The following is an 18180-nucleotide window of genomic DNA, read 5'->3' on the forward strand; positions in this document are numbered from 1 at the left end:
ATTCCTCCTTCAGCTCTGGGGTCGTACCTGACAACCTGAAGGATGCTTGGGTCATCCCTCTCTTGAAAAAAACAACATTGGACGCCAGCATACCCACCAATTATAGGCCCATCACCACGGTCCCATTTCTACAGAAAATCCTTGACTGAGCCGCATACCTACAAATTCAAGATTACCTTGATTCCAATAAACTCTTAGGACTAAGGCAATCTGGGTTTCGACCGCACCACAGCACTGAAACTGCCCTTATCGATCTTAAAACACAGATCGAAGACCTAAAAGACAAGGGCAAACTTGCTCTTCTATTCCTCCTTGACCTTTCGCAGCCTTTGATCTCGTCAATCATCAAATACTATGTCACCACCTCAAATCAGCTGCACACTTCTCCGATAAAGCCAAAGCCTGGATTAGCTCTTTCTTGGACAATAGATCCATGCGTGTCTTTTCTCCACTAGCAGCTGCCCCGCCTTCACCGTTCACCTGCGGTGTGCCGCAAGGATCTTGTGTTTCCCCCACGTTGTATAACGTGTTCACAAAACCTCTATTCAATATCTTGGACTATCTGGGTGTCACATACACCAATTATGCTGATGAAACCCAGATACTAATCCCATTCTCAGGAGATTACTCAGCCGACTCCCTCTCCGTGAATGCCATCTACCAAGTCATCCAAGCCTGGATGGCGCAACACAGACTCTGTCTAAATGATGAAAAGACAGAGATCCTCATTCTTGGTTTGCCCCAAAAACTTACCAAACTTGACCCTGCATTCAACTCCTTCACCATCAATGGCAATACTATCTTAACTGCCAAGGACACCATAACTCTAGGGATTTATATCGACTCTACCCTATCCTTGGTTAGACAAACCAATGCAGTCTCCTCTGCAGCTGCATATACCTGCAAGCTTATCACAGCTAGCCGCCCTTTTCTCTCCACATCCAATTGTGTTACACTGGCCAGGACCCTTGTGCTGTCTAAAATTGATTATTGTAATGCCCTCTACGTGGGTACAAACCGTTGTCACTTAAATAAGTTACAAATTGTCCAAAACAATGCTATTAGAGCAGCCCTTAGTATCTCCAGGCACCAACACATTTCTGACACCAGATGCAACATACGATGGCTCTCAGTCCCACAACGTATCTCTCTTAAAACCCTGGCCCTTACTCATAAATGCCTTTACAACCAAGCACCTTGCTACTTGGCCAATAGATTTGCCCTTCACAACTCCAAAAGACCCCGTAGAATTTCTCAGATCAACTGCCTTGCTATACCACATTTCAACTTTCAAAGATCAGGCGGAACCAGCTTCCCAGTAATGGCAGCTAAATTATGGAACACGCTCCCCAATGCGCTAAGAGCAGAGCCTTCTTTCCTTAAATTCAAACAACTAGCCAAAGCGTGGCTGTCCGCCCAAGACCCCCCTTCCTCTAGCCCTCCTCCCACCAGGCACTAACACCCTGTCTCACCTCTTTGTATATAGGTTTAGCTATGATGTTCACTGTGTAACTGCCTTGGATATATCTGTAACTTTTGTAAAATATAATTGATCTGTCTGCCTTATCATGTTGTAACTAAGTGATGCGCCCGGTTGCCCCTGGGCCTGGTGCGCTATATAAATAAAATAAACACAAATACAAATACAAGACCTCCTAAATTCAAGATGGTCCGTAATCAACTTTAGTGCAGGCAGCAGGGAGTTCCACAATTGGGCCGCTGCCACTGAGAAGGCTTGCCCCCCAGCCTAGCACGCCTATAGGTCGGGACCAACAGAAGACCCGCATTCCGTGACTGCAAGTCGCACGTCGGCAGTAGCAGACACATTATTCCTATAGATAGCTGGCCCCACACTCATCAGGGCACGGTGAAACAAACACAATGATTTGAAATGAATGTACTTGGACAACGGGAGCCAATGCAAGCGTCATAGGGTGGGGGTGATATGGGCACCAAAAGAGGAGCCAGTGGCCACCCGTGCAGCCAAATTTTGAAGCCGCTGTAGATGCTGAATCAGACCCTTTGGCTGAGCTAGATAGAGTGAATTACAGTAGTCTATACGACTAAGAATAAGGGCAGCTGCCACAGGTGGATGAAGATGGGCAGGAATAAAAAGGAGCACCTTACACAGAATCCTGAGTTGGAAGTGCCTTGATTTGCAGACTTCCGCCACTTGCTGAGTCATAGACAGTGCAGCTGAGAATGTCACCTCCTGATTTTTCACTGCAGTGACTTGGGCAGGATGTTTGCCCAGTGAGGAAGGCCAGAAAGCAGGAACCCAAAGTGACAACCCCACCGGTGCTCCCATTGCCAACACTTCTGTCTTGTCCCCATTGAGTTACAGCCAATTCTGGGCCATCCCCATGGCCAGCAGGTACCGGCACACGCACGCTGACATCTCCACCTGTTCAAGATCTAGACAGACCAGATCACAGCAGTGAGCTCCCAACCCACTGAGCTATCTTTCTGGCCTTTGTCATCGTGAATCCCATCTGTTATGTATGTGCTCATGGGCTTTCAACAGGATGGACACCGAGTTAAGACGATCATCACTTCCCACATCCACTACATTTTGAGGGATTTCTCATGTTAAATCTGATCACCTTAACTGTCCCTTAACTAAAGTTTTTTCAATGAATTTCAAGGGTTTTGTTATACCATAGTTTATTAAAGAGCCACTAGCTGTTGCCTTAGGCCATGGCCAGTTCATGTTGCACCAATGGTTTTCTTTAGGGCACACTAGCCATGGCCTGCTGCGGTGCCCAATGTACATATTCCACCTACAGGTTTCCTTGGGGCCCACTGGTCATGGCTTTTGGCCCAGGTCGACAGCACGGCCTTTGGCCATGCCCACTGTATATTTTAATACACTAGGTTTCTTTCAAGCCTACTTGTCATGGCCTTTGGCCATGACCAGTGGCCGCTGCACATGTTGCGCCAATAGGTTGCTTTGGGGCCCAATGACCAGGGCCACTGGCACAAAGACCCATTTCCCCCTGCCTAGTAGATGCAATCAAAACAGATTTTTCCTCAGTTTCCATTCCCCCGATAATCGCCCGATAATGCAGCAGTAATCTTGAACTAATTACTGTGATAACGCTTGAAAATTAAAAGGTCCTCACAAGCGCTCCCCATGTGCCTCCTTCCTTTTCCCTCGGTCCCCCACCCACCTCAATTGATTTTTACCTCCATGGACCCCTCTCATTACTCCCTTTCTCTCTTTGCTTTGTGTTATGCATTTTTGTTTCCGCTCACATCTTGCGTTATTACTGTGGCAATCTACCGAAATTTCCCTGCTATTCCCCAAATAATGCATTTGTATTTGTATTTGCTTTATTTGTAAAGTGCACCTGGCCCCAAGGCATCTTGGCGCATATCTTATGTTACAGTTACATATGGACAATTACAAGTATTTACAATCAGCATGAGCACACATCTTGTGTTATAGTTACAGAAAAGCAGCAGGTACAGTTACACAATTTACAAGAAGGCACATATCTTATGTTGCAGTTACATATGGACAGTTTCACGTAAATTATAATCAGCATGAGCACAGATTTTATGTTACAGTTACAGAAAGGCAGGAGGGTATGGTTACACAATTAACAAGAAGAGTCAGTGTGTGACGGCTTAGACATCTTGGGCCATCAGCCATGTCTTGGCTTTGTGTTTAAAAGAATGGAAAGAAGACTCGGTTCTGATGGGGTTGGGCAGTGAGTTCCATAATTTAGCAGCGAGGACAGGGAAGCTCACCACTTCCGCTTTTTGGAGTTTGTATCTTGGTACATTAAGGCTAAGCGTTTGGGCAGATCTCAGTGGACGTGTTGAAGAATGATGAGCAAATCGGTTTGCCAAGTAGGTAGGGGCCTGATTATACACACATTTATGTTTGAGGGCAAGTGTTTTGAGTAATATTGTTTGTGTAACCGGTAACCAGAGAAGGCATCGTCTGGTGTCAGAGATGTGTGAGGATCTAGGAAAGTTGAGGGCAGCCCTAATGGCATTGTTTTGAGTAATCTGGAGTTTGTTTAAGTTGCATAGACTAGTCTCTAGGTATAGTGCATTGCAGTAATCTAGTTTAGACATAACCAGTGTTCTGGTGAGAATAATGCAATTGGGGGTGGTAAGGAAAGGGGGGCAGGCTGAAATCAGTTTGCATGTGTATGCAGAGTCTGCGATGACGGCGTTAGTTTGCATGTTAAGCGAGAGTGTGGAATCGAGGTAGATTCCAAGGGTTTTGGTATTATTAACCTGGATAGTGTTACCATCAATGTTGAATGCTTTAAAAGTTGGGTCCAATTTGTTAATTCGATTCTGTGAGCCAAGGATGAGGAGCGCTGTCTTGTCATGATTCTTCATATAGTGCACAATATACCATAGGCACTTAGGGTATATGTACATCGATGCACTATCTTCTTTAGAAGTGTGATCTGTTGTTTGTCCCACCTCTACGTCTTCTTTGTATATACATAAATTCTTCTTTGAAAATGTTCTTCTTGAACTGTCTTTTTGTATGTTTCAAGGTCTATTTCTTACTGACACTCCACTATCAGCATAATCACCTGTGATGCTTGGTCAGAGGGTTTGTTTTACTTTAGAGATAGGGCGGGCACTTTGACTTAACATCTCTACGCATGCCCTACCGGTCACTATGGCTTTCCCTCTTCTTGCAAACCAACTATGGGCTACATTAATGTGTCTGTGTATCACAATAGTTTTTTTTCCTTTTACCTCAGGGGTCACATTCATTCCCGGTCCTGAGGAAGGTGGGAAATATTTTCTATCCGCCGAAACGTAGATCATTCGTACCTTCTGATCTAGTCCTGTACGTCTGCAGTACTGAAAAGGATTCTTCCCGGTGCTACACGTAGACCCCTAATCTAGGTTCTTTTTGGACTCTAAATGTGAACCTATTGAAACTGGAATGTAAATGCAATTCAACAACACTATGTCATTCTCACTTTGTATTTTGATTGTATGATGTAAAATATTTGTCGGATTTGTATATGTGAATTTTTGGCAAGATTTTTTTCGTTTCTGTTTTCAAATTGTACATAACATGTTCATTGCATTTTATTTTATGTTTACATTATATGTACTGTTAATTTGAACTTTACAAACCTTATTTATTAAGAATAAAAGAAGACATTTCCTTTTTTGATATAATTCAATTCAGTTGAATGCGTGTGAGCTTTTAGATTCCAAGGGACTTACATCAAGATATAGAGAGATGTGTGATTGTTACACACATATTTAAAGCTCCTTATTTTTCTTAATAGGGAGCTACTGTTAGGACACCCCACTAGTTGTGAAATACACACTCCTCTTGGGGTTTGTTCTCATCAATACACTGCAGAGACAACCTAAACTAACGTGAATAGGGATCGTACAGTGTAGTTTTTGCCTACCAGGACACCCCCCCCTTGATATATATTGTCATGATTAAGACAGAGCTCATGCTGGGCCATCCAGGCCTGTATGACTTGATAGACCTCATTCAGTGCCTTAGTGTCTATAGTGTGGTCACCCGTAATTGGAATGAGTATCTGTGTGTCATCAGCATAGTTGGTGTATGTGACACCCAGATAGTCAAGTATGTCAAATAGCGGCTTGGTGAACACATTATATAGTCCGAATGCAATTAACCATAATGTCCCTTTAACAATGTTTTTTGACTGAATTTCAATGGTTTTTAGAAGTGAACATTTTTTCACAAAAAACACCAGTCATGGCTGTAAGCCATGAACACTGGCCCATGGTTACATTATGGGGTATAGCGGACACTGGACCAGAATGCAGGCTAGGTCCAGTGGATAACGTGGCTGTTTTTCTGGGGCCAGGGTCCTGTTGGAGCCTCATGCTCTAGGCCATTCAACCATGACTTGCAGTCTCAGCATGCGCTGCTGAAAATGACAACCAACCGTATGCACTGCAAATAAATATGCTTGTTAAAGGAGGTTCATAGTCCTTTTATATATGTTAAAGGGGGAATTCTTAATAACGTATATACAGTGTTGTAACATCATTAAAAAAAAAATCACTTCTAAAAACCATTGAAATCCAGTCAAAAATCATTGTTAAAGGGATATTATAGTTGCATTAATCAAAACCTGCTTTGCCGGAAAAAGACTTTGTTTTGTTTGCTGCTGCTGTGACTTTACAGATCCTATATTAGCCCAGGCAAGGTGCGGAGTGCCTGCATGGAGCCCCAAGCCGAGTCCAGTCACTCTTGAAAAGGCTGGTTGTGAGGCAGCTCGGCATTGTACTCTGCTTTTCTGGGAAAGGCTTTGTTTCGTTTGCTGCTGCTATGACTTTACAGATCCTATATTAGCCCAGGCAAGGTGCGGAGTGCCTGCATGGAGCCCCAAGCCGAGTCCAGTCACTCTTGAAAAGGCTGGTTGTGAGGCAGCTCGGCATTGTACTCTGCTTTTCTGGGAAAGGCTTTGTTTCGTTTGCTGCTGCTATGACTTTAAGGGTCCTATATTAGCCCAGGCAAGGCGTGGAGTGCCTGGGTGGATTTCTAAGCCGAGTCCAGTCACTCGCCAGCCAGCCTACTGCAGTTGAGGGCTGGGCTCGGCCCGGGGGTCAAACAACTTGAGTAATGTCTCAGAAACTATCAAAACGAGATGTGGCTGACCCGCGAAATATGTTGGAGAGGTCGCACGACTTACAGAGTAATCGCACGCAACATACCCTGAGAGCTGTTGTGGAGATTGAAGAGGACCGAACCCTCAAGGAACAGACAGGACAGACAGGTAAGCTTTGTGACCCTCACCCCTTAGTGGATGAGCTCTCCACTTCCCCCCCTGCTCTCACTATCCCCGACCGCCTGCAGATATTAGGGGGGGTGGGGACTGGACGGCACTGAAGCCCCACATGAAATACGCCAGGATCTCGTGTCATATTTGTTTGTGGCAACCTCAGCTCAGCTGGATACAAGGGCACACCTGTGCAGGTGTGTGGGGTCTGCAGTTCCAGCAGGGAAATCGCCCCAGGAACGGAGGTGGCTGACGCAGACCTTGATGGCTCTTGTGCCAGCCCCACAACCTTGAGCTTGGCAGTGCGAACCATGCCGGCTGCCTGTCGGAAGCAGAGGAGCTTCAGGTGCTCGACTATGCGAGGGAAGTCTGCGAAGGCCACACTGAATTATCTGACAACTCGATTAACCAGACAATAGGGGGTATGGTTTTGGCCCCTGAATCGCCAACGTTGGGGACAAAATGTTAGACGGATATGCCTAAAGGGCAGGCAAGTCCACTTCTCTTGGGCAAGGAGTGGGAGAGGCGGGAGGGGGCCCCCCTCGATAACGGTAGAGGGGACACATCCTGCCCTTCACTACCATCGGGCCCGTCCTGCTCCCATGCCTTTCAAGGGAAACGTCCTCCTTTACTGACCTATCTGCAAAGAAACTAAATTCAAACTTTAAGCCAAACCATCTGGCCTCACAGATGTCCCTTGCTCTGGCGAAATGGAAGTGGAAGGGGGCCAAAGGCCTGAAAGCCTGTGTAACTGGCCCTTTGGCCCTTTGGCACCTTCCGGGTTGCCGCTTGAAATGGAGGGCCTTGTAGGAGTGGGGCTCCAAGAACAGTTGACAAGCTCGCCACCAGCCAACGATCAAATTGATTGGGGGAGAACCCCTGCACAGAAAGGACCAAGACTGTGCTCATTAAATGGATGCTATCATGGAGCCAATCCCTGGGCGATGACGACAAACTTAAAAGCTAGGGCTGGAGCACCGCTTGTTCCAGCCAAAGTCTGGGCTTCTTACAACAATGACTTGACGCCCCATTTTGAGGAAGGAAGGACAGTACCAATAGTGCAGAGGGAGCCTGACAATGGGACTGAGAGCGCCGCCCAGTGTAGACTGGGTCAACATAACGGTGCAGATTTCTCCTGAGAAAGAAACTCAAGACCTCGGAAAAACATATCAACATGCGGCACTCTGAGCCTTTACTTGCACAAAACACTGGACGACAAGATGCCCCAACTGACTATCTCTTTGTAAGTGGGCTCCAAGGACTTTGTGTGTCAACAGGGGGTTTAGCCCAAAAACTGGAAAACCATCTTTCCCCTCCTGTTTCGAGGTCATCCCAGAAGATAAATTACTCGACAGTGGAACATCAAAGCCCCAGACCGGGAAGGAGAGAGAGTGGTTACTTAAGAAAACCTGGCCAGGACCCCTTCAGTCAGATGTCGGTAGTGACCATTGCAATGTCCCCCTTAATGAAGCTATACAAATCACTAAATGAAACACTAAAAGAACAAACAACATGTTAGCAATGCTACATTCTAATATGATCTTCATAGAAGTATACATCACAGCGGAGAAGAAAACAGGAGAGGGGAGCCTAAAAAAAGAAACACCACCTTGGTAGCCCAGGGGGTGGATATAATTAGAAACAGATTGGTTAAAACACCACCAGGAGTCGGACTGGCCCAGGCGGTGGAGCAAAGCCCGACTGTGGCATGCGACCCCTCGGATGTCTGTAATATTTTGACGGAAGTCACAACAGATGTGCTGCCTAAGAAGGGTGGCCCTATTTGGACACCAGCACATGAAGCAGCAGCAAATCTAAATACAGCAGCCACAGTTTTAGAATCAAACACAGAAGTAAAACCAAAAAAATCCTTCCCACTCTTTGCCAGGAAATGAAAGAGAAGTCATTCGAGGTCCACATTACACAACTCCCAAATACAAATACCAAAGGACTCTCAAAGCTTCCTGATAAACTTTTTTATCCCACAACTGGGGAGAACGGCACAAGAGAACACCAATAAAATAATAACAGCCCAAAGGAATATGACCCAAAGATGGCTCAGGACTCAACCTCAGGTTGGGGAGAGGAAGCTTCGGACGCGAAGGCCGTAAACACACTCCTAAACTTATCCACCTACGCCCCTGATGAATGTTCAATCTACTCAGGGTCCCTGGATGATAGTTATAGGTCAGTAGATACCAGCTCTGTGGAGCCGCATAAACCTTTTCTAAACTTGGCCGAAAAAAGGGAGATAGCCGTGGCAAAAGCCTCAGAACAGGAGAAACAGGATGGCAAGGCCTGCTCACACCAGGGAAGCAACTTACCTCCTACCTCCTACCGCGGACCAGGAGGGTCCACCCCAAGAAAAGGCCATAAGAACACAGCGCAATGATGAACAACTGTATCCCACCAGCAAAAGACCAAATGGTCCAGCCACATCCTTTAACTCTAGGATCTACCATTGTTCTTCGGTGGACTTGGTGGACCCTAGAAAGAAAAATCCCTCTGTACCTGGTTATAGACAGGGTAAGCCAGGTTCTTCTGAAAGCAAGAAGGCAACCCACCCCAACAAGTCTTAACTAAGAACCTGAGACTAGAGAGGGTTGTGGACAAAGGAGTGGAACTTATTTCAAATAGAGCTAATGTCTTGTGGCTATGTCACGGCATCCATGCACTCCCCCAAATCTACACAGACGATTTTGCCATTGTGGAGTTCACACGAGAAGAGCGTTTGGACTTGGTACATCTTCATCTTCACTCTACTATTGTAAAGAACTTCATGCTCTCAGTCGCCCTGAGCTTTCTGCTTATGTGCTTTGACTTTACAGATCTGAGCGATAGGGGAACTACAGACGGTGTTCAACCATCAGTAAAGATCCCGCTTTAGGAAGGTTCGGACCAGAAGTTCCACTAGACGTATCACCAGGGACTTTCCCTCAGAAAAGCAACTCCAAAGGCCAAAAGGACTGACTCCTGTTATAATTGCCTCTGACTCCTCATCCTCTGAGTGTTTTCTTCAAAGCCACACCTAAGGACAAACTTGATGCGGACAATAATACATCAAGGCGGTATAACCGAGGATAGATCCAGCGCCTTGAAAAACCAAAAACCATCAGAACTGCCGGAGGACGAATCTTGGGCATGGTTGACAGCAGCCTTATCAAATGAAGATAACCATTAGGTAAACCCCCCAAGAAAAGGGGGAAAATACCCTCTCTTTGGCCTCATGGAACACAGTGGTTTTCACACCTTTTCTCTAACGGGGACCTAAACTGGGGTGACCTTGATTGTGTATGCCTACAAGAAGCGTGGTTAAGAGAATGTCCAGTTTTGGATGGGTTCACCACGCTTCTGAACCCTGCTAAAATGGGTGTGGCAGGTCACCCTTTAGCTGGCCTACTGACTTCTTTAATCAGGACCTGGAAGGGTTTCGAAGTGAGATCCAATATCAGAAGAGGCCCCTTTATTCAGCAAAGCACCTTGCTGAACAGGGAGCGATGTCAGAACTCAAAGGAGGGCATGTCTAAAAACTTGACAATCATAAACATCTACTGGAACCCGCTACAAACCGTTGTAAAGGAAATGCTTGATGAAGTCTGGCAGGCAGTCGATGAAGCATACAACTAAGATGACCCATCAGTAATTCTCTCTGGAGACGTGAACCTGTCTTGTATCGATGAAGACGGGAAAGTGATCCATGGAGACTCGAATCCACGCAACACGCATGTCCAAAGAGGAATCCTCTGGCTGATCCTAATGGAAAGCAGGAACCTCCAAATTTTAAATGGTTATTTTGAAACAGCTGGGTACTGTCACTACACTTGGGAACGGGGCAGGGTCAGCTCCTCATGTCTGACAGCAAATAGCAACACTGCGGTTCTCGGATACCACTTCAGACTTTCCTTGCTTCTGCGGTCCAGCACTCTGTTGAGGTGGCTCAGGCTTGGTCAGCCCTGCAACAGGGAAGTCTGCGAGATCTTCCTGGTGCTTTGGTCTGACTTAAAAGCAACTCACACAATCTGGTGTTCCTCTCCCTGGCTCTTCGGTTCCAGCAGCAACTGCATTGGAAATGCAACCAGCTTCGAGAGGATGTCCAGATAGGCTTACTTTAGAGTTGATTGGTCCCACCAACTCAAAGGGAGAAGTTGTCCTTGCAGGGCTTCTCTAGTCAAGGAGAATTTGGAGCTTCAGCACAGCAGCCGGGCTTCACCGGGCAAACCAACAATCCAGGAATAGCATCAAGCGTCTCTTCCAAGTTCTTCTTCAGATTCCTTCGTCCAGTGGTCGACTCTGCGTTCCAAGCCAAAAAGCCTCTCCTTTTATGCAGTTTTCTCCCATCCATTCCAGCCTAGCTGTCAATCACACAGCAGGGTGGCTGTCCTTGCCGGACAGCCAGCCAGCCAATCACCTTTGGGTGCATTCCTGTAACTAAGGGGATTAAGCACAGGGAGTTTCGGGCACCTCCCTCACTTCCTGCCCTTGCCAGACATACTGGTGCCAGAGGCTGGCTTCACTCGTGAACTCCGCAAAAGACAAAATGAACAAAGAGACCAAACCTGGTTTGGCACCCAGAGTAACTCTCACGAAGGACCTTTCCAACAGAAAATAGCAAAAAAAGAAGACCGGGGCCATTTTGACGAAATGAGCACCCATGTGTGCCTACCGTGGATGCAAACGCAGCCCGTGGTAAAAATACACAATGGTAGTAAAAGGTAAACCACTGCCACCAGCCATTAATTGTAGAAAGGGTAACATAAAAATGTTACATGAGAAACTAGGAAAAGGGGATACTAAGTAACCCCTCCAGCACCATATGGTAAGATAGTGTGTGCTGGGTCTAGAAAGTTACAAATTGTAAGTAAAGTCAATTTCACTTCAATGCTCTTGGAAACAGTAGTTTCACCAAGAGAAGGAATTTAAACCTTTGGGAAATCCAAGAGAATTCCCTGTGCCACTGACTGCACTGAAGGTGCTGTGTGACACAATGTAAAGATGATGTGTATGGAGTTTGTCAGACTCCAAAGTCAAAAAGAATACAGAAATTAAATCGCATTAAAATTACATGAGGGATAAAAAGTCCTCAAGTCTAGCAAAAGAGCTGGGGATCTCTAAGGTAGAAGGGAATTAACAAATTTCTGAGAATTCTCCCTAACACTTAAAAGAACAGGTAAGTAGATGTGTAGGGAATTGTGTAGTGTGCAAGGAGTTCAATCCTGGAAATGCCATGAGTTGGTGGGGGGGATCTTGCGCGGGCCCACTGTTCCATTCAAGGGGCTCTATATCAATTTAGTGGACATGATAACGAGGTGCAGTCATTTCAGATATCTTATTGTGGTGGCTTGTCCATTCTCTCGGTGGCTTGAGGTTGGTCCCTGCGTACACATTGATGCTAAATCAGCAGCACTGTGTGTTCCGTGTGGTCTCGCGCTTACTGTTTACTGGGATTACGCTGTGCCACTGGAGCTGCAAACAGCATGGAAAGTCTGCCTTTAATTTCAACTTCACTTCAGAGGCTGGGCTTAAAAAGCCCTTGACACGTGGAGCGTGCGGTGTGCGATGTGTGTTCTCACGTTCCTGCTGTGCCTGGAGTGTCAGCTGAAGATTTTGCAGGAAGTTATGAGCCTGGGCTGTGATCATTATAAGCACCTTTCCGAGTAATTCAGGTACGGCGCTGATCGTCTCAGCTGTAACACAATTGATTGTGTAATTAATTTTGGTCAAGCCCAAGTCAGGTAGAACCTGTTGCCACTTGCACTTATTTTATATGTATTTATTGTTTGGTAGAGACGGGAGTGTGGTTTTTCATAGCCCATAACTGCCTGTGAAGGAACTTTGGTGCTTCGGGAGTGTGGTGACTGATAATAGTATCCTCCATAGCCCGTTTGCACTAATTTTATATTTTTCTTCTTTAAGCATATTTGGACGGCAGAACTTTTCAGTAAATCCAATATGCCATTCCAATCTAAGCCACAAAACCTTTGCAGTAATTTAAGGAAGGGAGGGGAGACCAGACTTAGCACTGCCACACAGCCAATCAACAACAGGGTGGGGAAAGGAAAGAATGGTAATAAAGCTCCTAGTAACTCCAAAAGAGGAACTATTCTGGCTTTTTTCAGGGGAGCAATCAGCCACTAAACCAATGGTGGCGCAAGAAAGTATGGACTGTGCAATACAGGAGCATACGCCACAAGATTCTTCTAGTTTTGAAGACATAGATAATAACTCTCTACTAGACCTATGTCTTTCTATTCAACAAAGTATGGTTGCTGTTACTGAAAATCCTCCTTTGCCGGGGGTCGAGGCAAGGACTGTAAGTGCCCAGGTTATTAGATCGGAGGGGAGCCCGATACAATGATTTCTCCCTGCCTTTCTGCTTCACCAAATTTAATTATTGATTCTGATGGGGCAGTACAATTTGAGTATTCTATTATCCAGGACACATTTGCTAATAACCAAACAGTGCTGCTGCATATACGAAAATATTCAGCAGGCTCCTAATACAACTAATCGGCCGTTGGAAGCTGAGGAAGCAATATCATCTAATGCTGCCAATGCGGCTGTACAAATTGAAGAAAATATACCTCCTCCGACGATAGTAAATAATGAAATTTCAGATACTGCAGCCACATTTCTTTCTAGGAAACAACGTTCGTTGCTTAGCAAAAAGAGAGGCGGCTCGCAATATCCCTTGGGAAGTGGCTGCTTCCCTACTTTCTACAAATATTCGAGCAAAAAAGCCTAAAAAGTCTCGTAAGAAGGTGGCGCAAAGTAAAAAATGACAAGGGAAAGGTATGGGCAGCCTAACGAGCTGGGTTATAGCCGATAAGACGGGGGATACTATCAAAGCATCATTAGAAGATCACAATACTAGTGTAGCCTCACTAATCGTGCAGCCCTTCTCTAAGGACATGGACAACTTTTCTACCCCTAATGCTCCCCATCAAAGATCCCGTTTGATAGATCCTAAACCGAAGGAAACACAACCTAACAAGAATTAGGACATAGACAGCAATTTTGAAATCAAGATCTGTATCATCAAGAACATAAACCGGGAAAGCAGGGACAAGTGGTTATCAAGGACTGCTTTCTTGCACGTCTACATTTAATCCCGCAGCTCCGTGTCTTGGTGTCGGATGACTTACTTTTTTTAACAAATCAAAGGAATCCACCCAAATGTCACTGCAATTCATTGGAAACATAAGTCTATGAGAATTTTCATTTACAACTTTTGACCGGGGGGGGGGCGGGGTTGTCGATGCGGGACGTTGATGCAAACTTGAAAGATCCTTTATTACCAGTAACACCCAAGGGAAAGCTTAGTGAGTCTTGTCCAGTTGCTCATTTACTTAAGAAGGACAATGTTCAACTTGAGGATATCCACAAATGTGGATATGCTGTCCACATTTTAACACCAGCTGGGTCACTTCCTTATATCTCACAGCTACCTTCTCCCTACTACAGGAGACCTGGTTAACGACAGCAGTTGTGATGGATGGTTATACCATCCCTCAGTCATTTGCCAAGAAGGGTGCAAAGGGGAGACCCTTCGGTGGCCTTATTACGGGGGGTGAGACATAATTTGAACTCACGGATAATATCTACTTCTGAACATGTGTTATCTGTAGAAGTGACTATGCCCCTTGGTTATAAACATACTAAGTTGCTGCTTATTAATATCTACAACCCTTTTGGGGTGGCGGATAGGGATCAGCTGCAAGATGACATTCATGAAACGTTGGTGAATTGGGAGAGTCGTTATGATTATGATTGTATCTTAATAGCTGTGGAATTGAATTGTTATTTTGCCGACGCCTCAGGCACACTAGTGGAGGGGAAGTATTTGGCAAAATGTATCATGATGCAGAGTCAGGTGGATAATGAGGGGTTAGGCTGGCTGAGGTTCCTTCATAGTTGGGAACTCGAAATGATTAATGGTCGTACTAAAAACGACACCCTGGGGAGGTTCACTTGGATGAAGGGTAGAACAGCTACTACATTGGATTATGTTTTTGTAAATAGTATATTAGCTCTGAGGATCATGTTAGTGCTAACACATGGAGTGACCATGAGGCGCTTATTCTTAACAATAGGGCAGACTCTACGCATGTAGAAGTAAGTCCCTTGGGAAAATTGGCTACTAACCACACAGCCGATAGGATCAAGTGGTCCGAGAATAATATTGAGAGGGCCAAGCAAGCAACATTTTCCATTAAACCAACTGACCTGTGGGCATTCCAGGAAATGTCTAAAGATGACATTGAGGGATGGATGCCTTCTCTGGGCCTTCTCTGGATGACATGCTTCATTGCATTTGCCCCTTACATCAAGAGGTTAAAAGCCTCATAGGGTATATGACAAAACAATTTGGGATGCCAAACACACCCCTCGGGGGAATTTGCGCAGGGCCAAGATAGCTGCACCCACTGAGAGGACTTACCTGCATGAGATAAGACAACTAAAAAACGCCTACTGTAACTGGCTAAAAAGATGGGGATTTGCGTAGCATTTGGGCATTTTGGGTGAAGCAAAGGGATGCACCAAACAAATTATGATTAAACCCATAAATGAACATGAGTGGGTGACGTTTCTCACTCAGCATAATTCTTTCCCCCAGCGGCCATCACCAGTTCAGAGAAAATTTAAACCCCAGGGCTTGGCACTTAATATTAACGAGGATACCATTTACATGAAAATTAAGAGCTTAAAATCTTCCCGGGCTCCTGGACCGAATGGCTTGGCCAATGTGGTCCTGCGGCACAATACCCATTTCTGGTCCTCTCTACTTAAAATATGATTTGATATGGTTCTCACTGAAGGTAACATCCCTAGCTCCTTGCAAACCGCAATTCTTGTGCCGATACTAAAGAAAGGCTCTCCTTTGGATCCTAGTAACTACCGATTACTATCTAAGTTGGATTCTAACGGGAAGCTTTTTGCATCATCCCTTCTTAAAGAACTACAAAAATGGGTAGAACATGGTAATATTCTGGATAGATACCAGAGTGGATTTCATCCTAACTAATCAACTGTGCATAATTTGCACCTCCTGGATTCCTTGGTTAAGCAAGCACAAGGCACAAATAATCCTCCTCTATATGTCATCTTCATTGACTTTAAAGAAACTTTCGATACAGTTAGGAGGGATCTGCTGTGGCGCAAACTGCTGCCCAGCGGGGATACTGTATTATCTAAAATTACTACATAGCAACACTGTGTGCCTGAGACTGGATAATGGTGGGGCGGTGACAACACCCGCTATTCAAAACTGTGGGGTTAATCAGGGCTGTGTCACAGCGCCGCTTAAATATAATCTCTATGTCTCAGACCTTCCCCTGCATTTGTCCCAGATAAGAGGCTGTCCCCTAAAATAGATGACACGCATTGTATGGTCCCGGCATACACAGATGATCTGGTGCTCCTGTATCATACTTTTAATGGCATCCAGTGCACAGCAAATGCTCTTTGGGCCTACGGGGATAAGAATGGGCTTGTTATTTGTAGGGAGAAAACACAGCTTATGTTATTTACCACAAAATGAATAGCCAGACCCAGGCTGTTGATACAGAACATTGAGATTGCCTATACTTTGCAGTATAAATATCTGTGGGTCGAATTTGAGCCTGGACCAGGCTTTAAAATATGTATTGAAGCCCGTACTAGGAAGGCAGCACAGCTGACTGCACTTATCGGACAGTTTGAGAGAAGAAGGGCAGGTTACTCACTGGCTGGTATTAGACAATTGTATTTACCGTGTCTTGTTCCAGCTGTCACTTATGGCCTGGAGAGTTTGGTAGATATTGATCTAAAGTGGCTCCAGTTGATTGAGGACAGAATTCGGAGGAAATTACTGGGTCTGCCTAAATGTGTACCCATGGCTATATTGAGACTTCAGCTGGGTATTCATTCTCTCAAATCGTTGGTCCTGAAGAAGAGATGCGTCATGTATATAAAAATGATGAATGGACCATCTAATCCTCTTTACAAAGTCTAGGCAATTTAGAGGCTAGAGTGGAAATGAAATCTAGCTTCAACAAGAGAATGACCTCTTTATATAAAGATATTGGTTGGATCCCAAATTGGGGAGAAGACTATTTCAATCCCCAGCGACGCTTTGAAAGACTGAACATTTCACACATATAAGTTTATTAAAAAGCTATACCTTTGTGCCTGATATTCTATACACTTTTAAGAAGATGCAACCCTATTTAGCCTTACCTCCTTCACTTGCATTGAGAAGATTTATTCTTTCACTGCGTATTAACAGCTTCCGGTGTTGAATGTTTTGGGCCCTCCACTGGCTCTGCCGGAACAGGAACACTTTTGTTGTGTTTGCCGTGATAAGGCACACACTAAATCTGCTAAACATGTACTGACAGAATGTGTAAGATTGGGTCCAATATATATGAAACATCTGAGTAAATTTGTATACCCTCTTGATACCATTAAGGACCTGACATTCTGGAAGAAATGTTTAAATACTTATAATAGGGGTTTGCATATTGCTCTATCAAGGATATTGAAGGTGGTGGAAACACATTTAAATGAAGGAAATTAAAATGCATCTTAATGTATTAGTGCCCCGGTTAAATGGGACTCATAAGGTGACAAGGATAAGGGAGCTTGATTTCAATAATACAACATCTTAACATAATTCAACATACGCTGCTAAATTGTAAATTGCTGAGCTTTCTATTAGTCAGGTTTATTGCTTTACTGATATTATTGTTATAACTGTGTTTTTACTATTTTAACGGTTTAAACTGTTTAAATTAATAATGTGCTTTTAGTTATTTTAACATTATTGATATACCTTATCTTATCTTATTTTTAGATTGGCAGGGTGGCTAATATGAATTTGAATTTGAATTTGACATCGACACAGATTGGCTCTGTGGACAGAGTGCATACAGGCAGTTGCCTCCAGCCTGGCAAGGTGTCTACAGTCTCTCTACCCTTCATTGTTCCATGCTGGTGATCCCTGAAAAGCACCTAATGATGGCCCATTCAATGCCCGAAATTATATCTGTGCCCCCCTCGTTCCCTGTGCCCTTTGCATCCCCTTCACCACCGTATATAAACAAATCGGAGGCTATGTTTGATGGCGAAACTCCTGGACAATTACAAAAAAGGAAAACGTCCAACTACCTCTCAGCAGCATCGCTAAAGGTCTTAGAAGACATTCCTGTTCAATATCGGTTGTTTAGCCACACCAAAGCTTTCTTTACTTCCCTCCTGGCACCTGGCATCCAAGCAGCAGCAAATGCCAAATGGCTCCAGGTGACCAGGTATGAACTCTTGCTCTTTATGAACACTTCTGAGTCAGCATTTGTGTGCCCTTAAGGAAGAATTACAGGCACTGAGGCTCATAACTTTGCAAAACTGCTACATACTCGACCTCTTGACAGCAATGGAGAGCAGAGGA

The sequence above is a fragment of the Ambystoma mexicanum genome, chromosome 4p (genome assembly GCF_040938575.1).
Source record: "Ambystoma mexicanum isolate Mex_15411 chromosome 4p, UKY_AmexF1_1, whole genome shotgun sequence".
NCBI lineage: Eukaryota > Metazoa > Chordata > Amphibia > Caudata > Ambystomatidae > Ambystoma > Ambystoma mexicanum.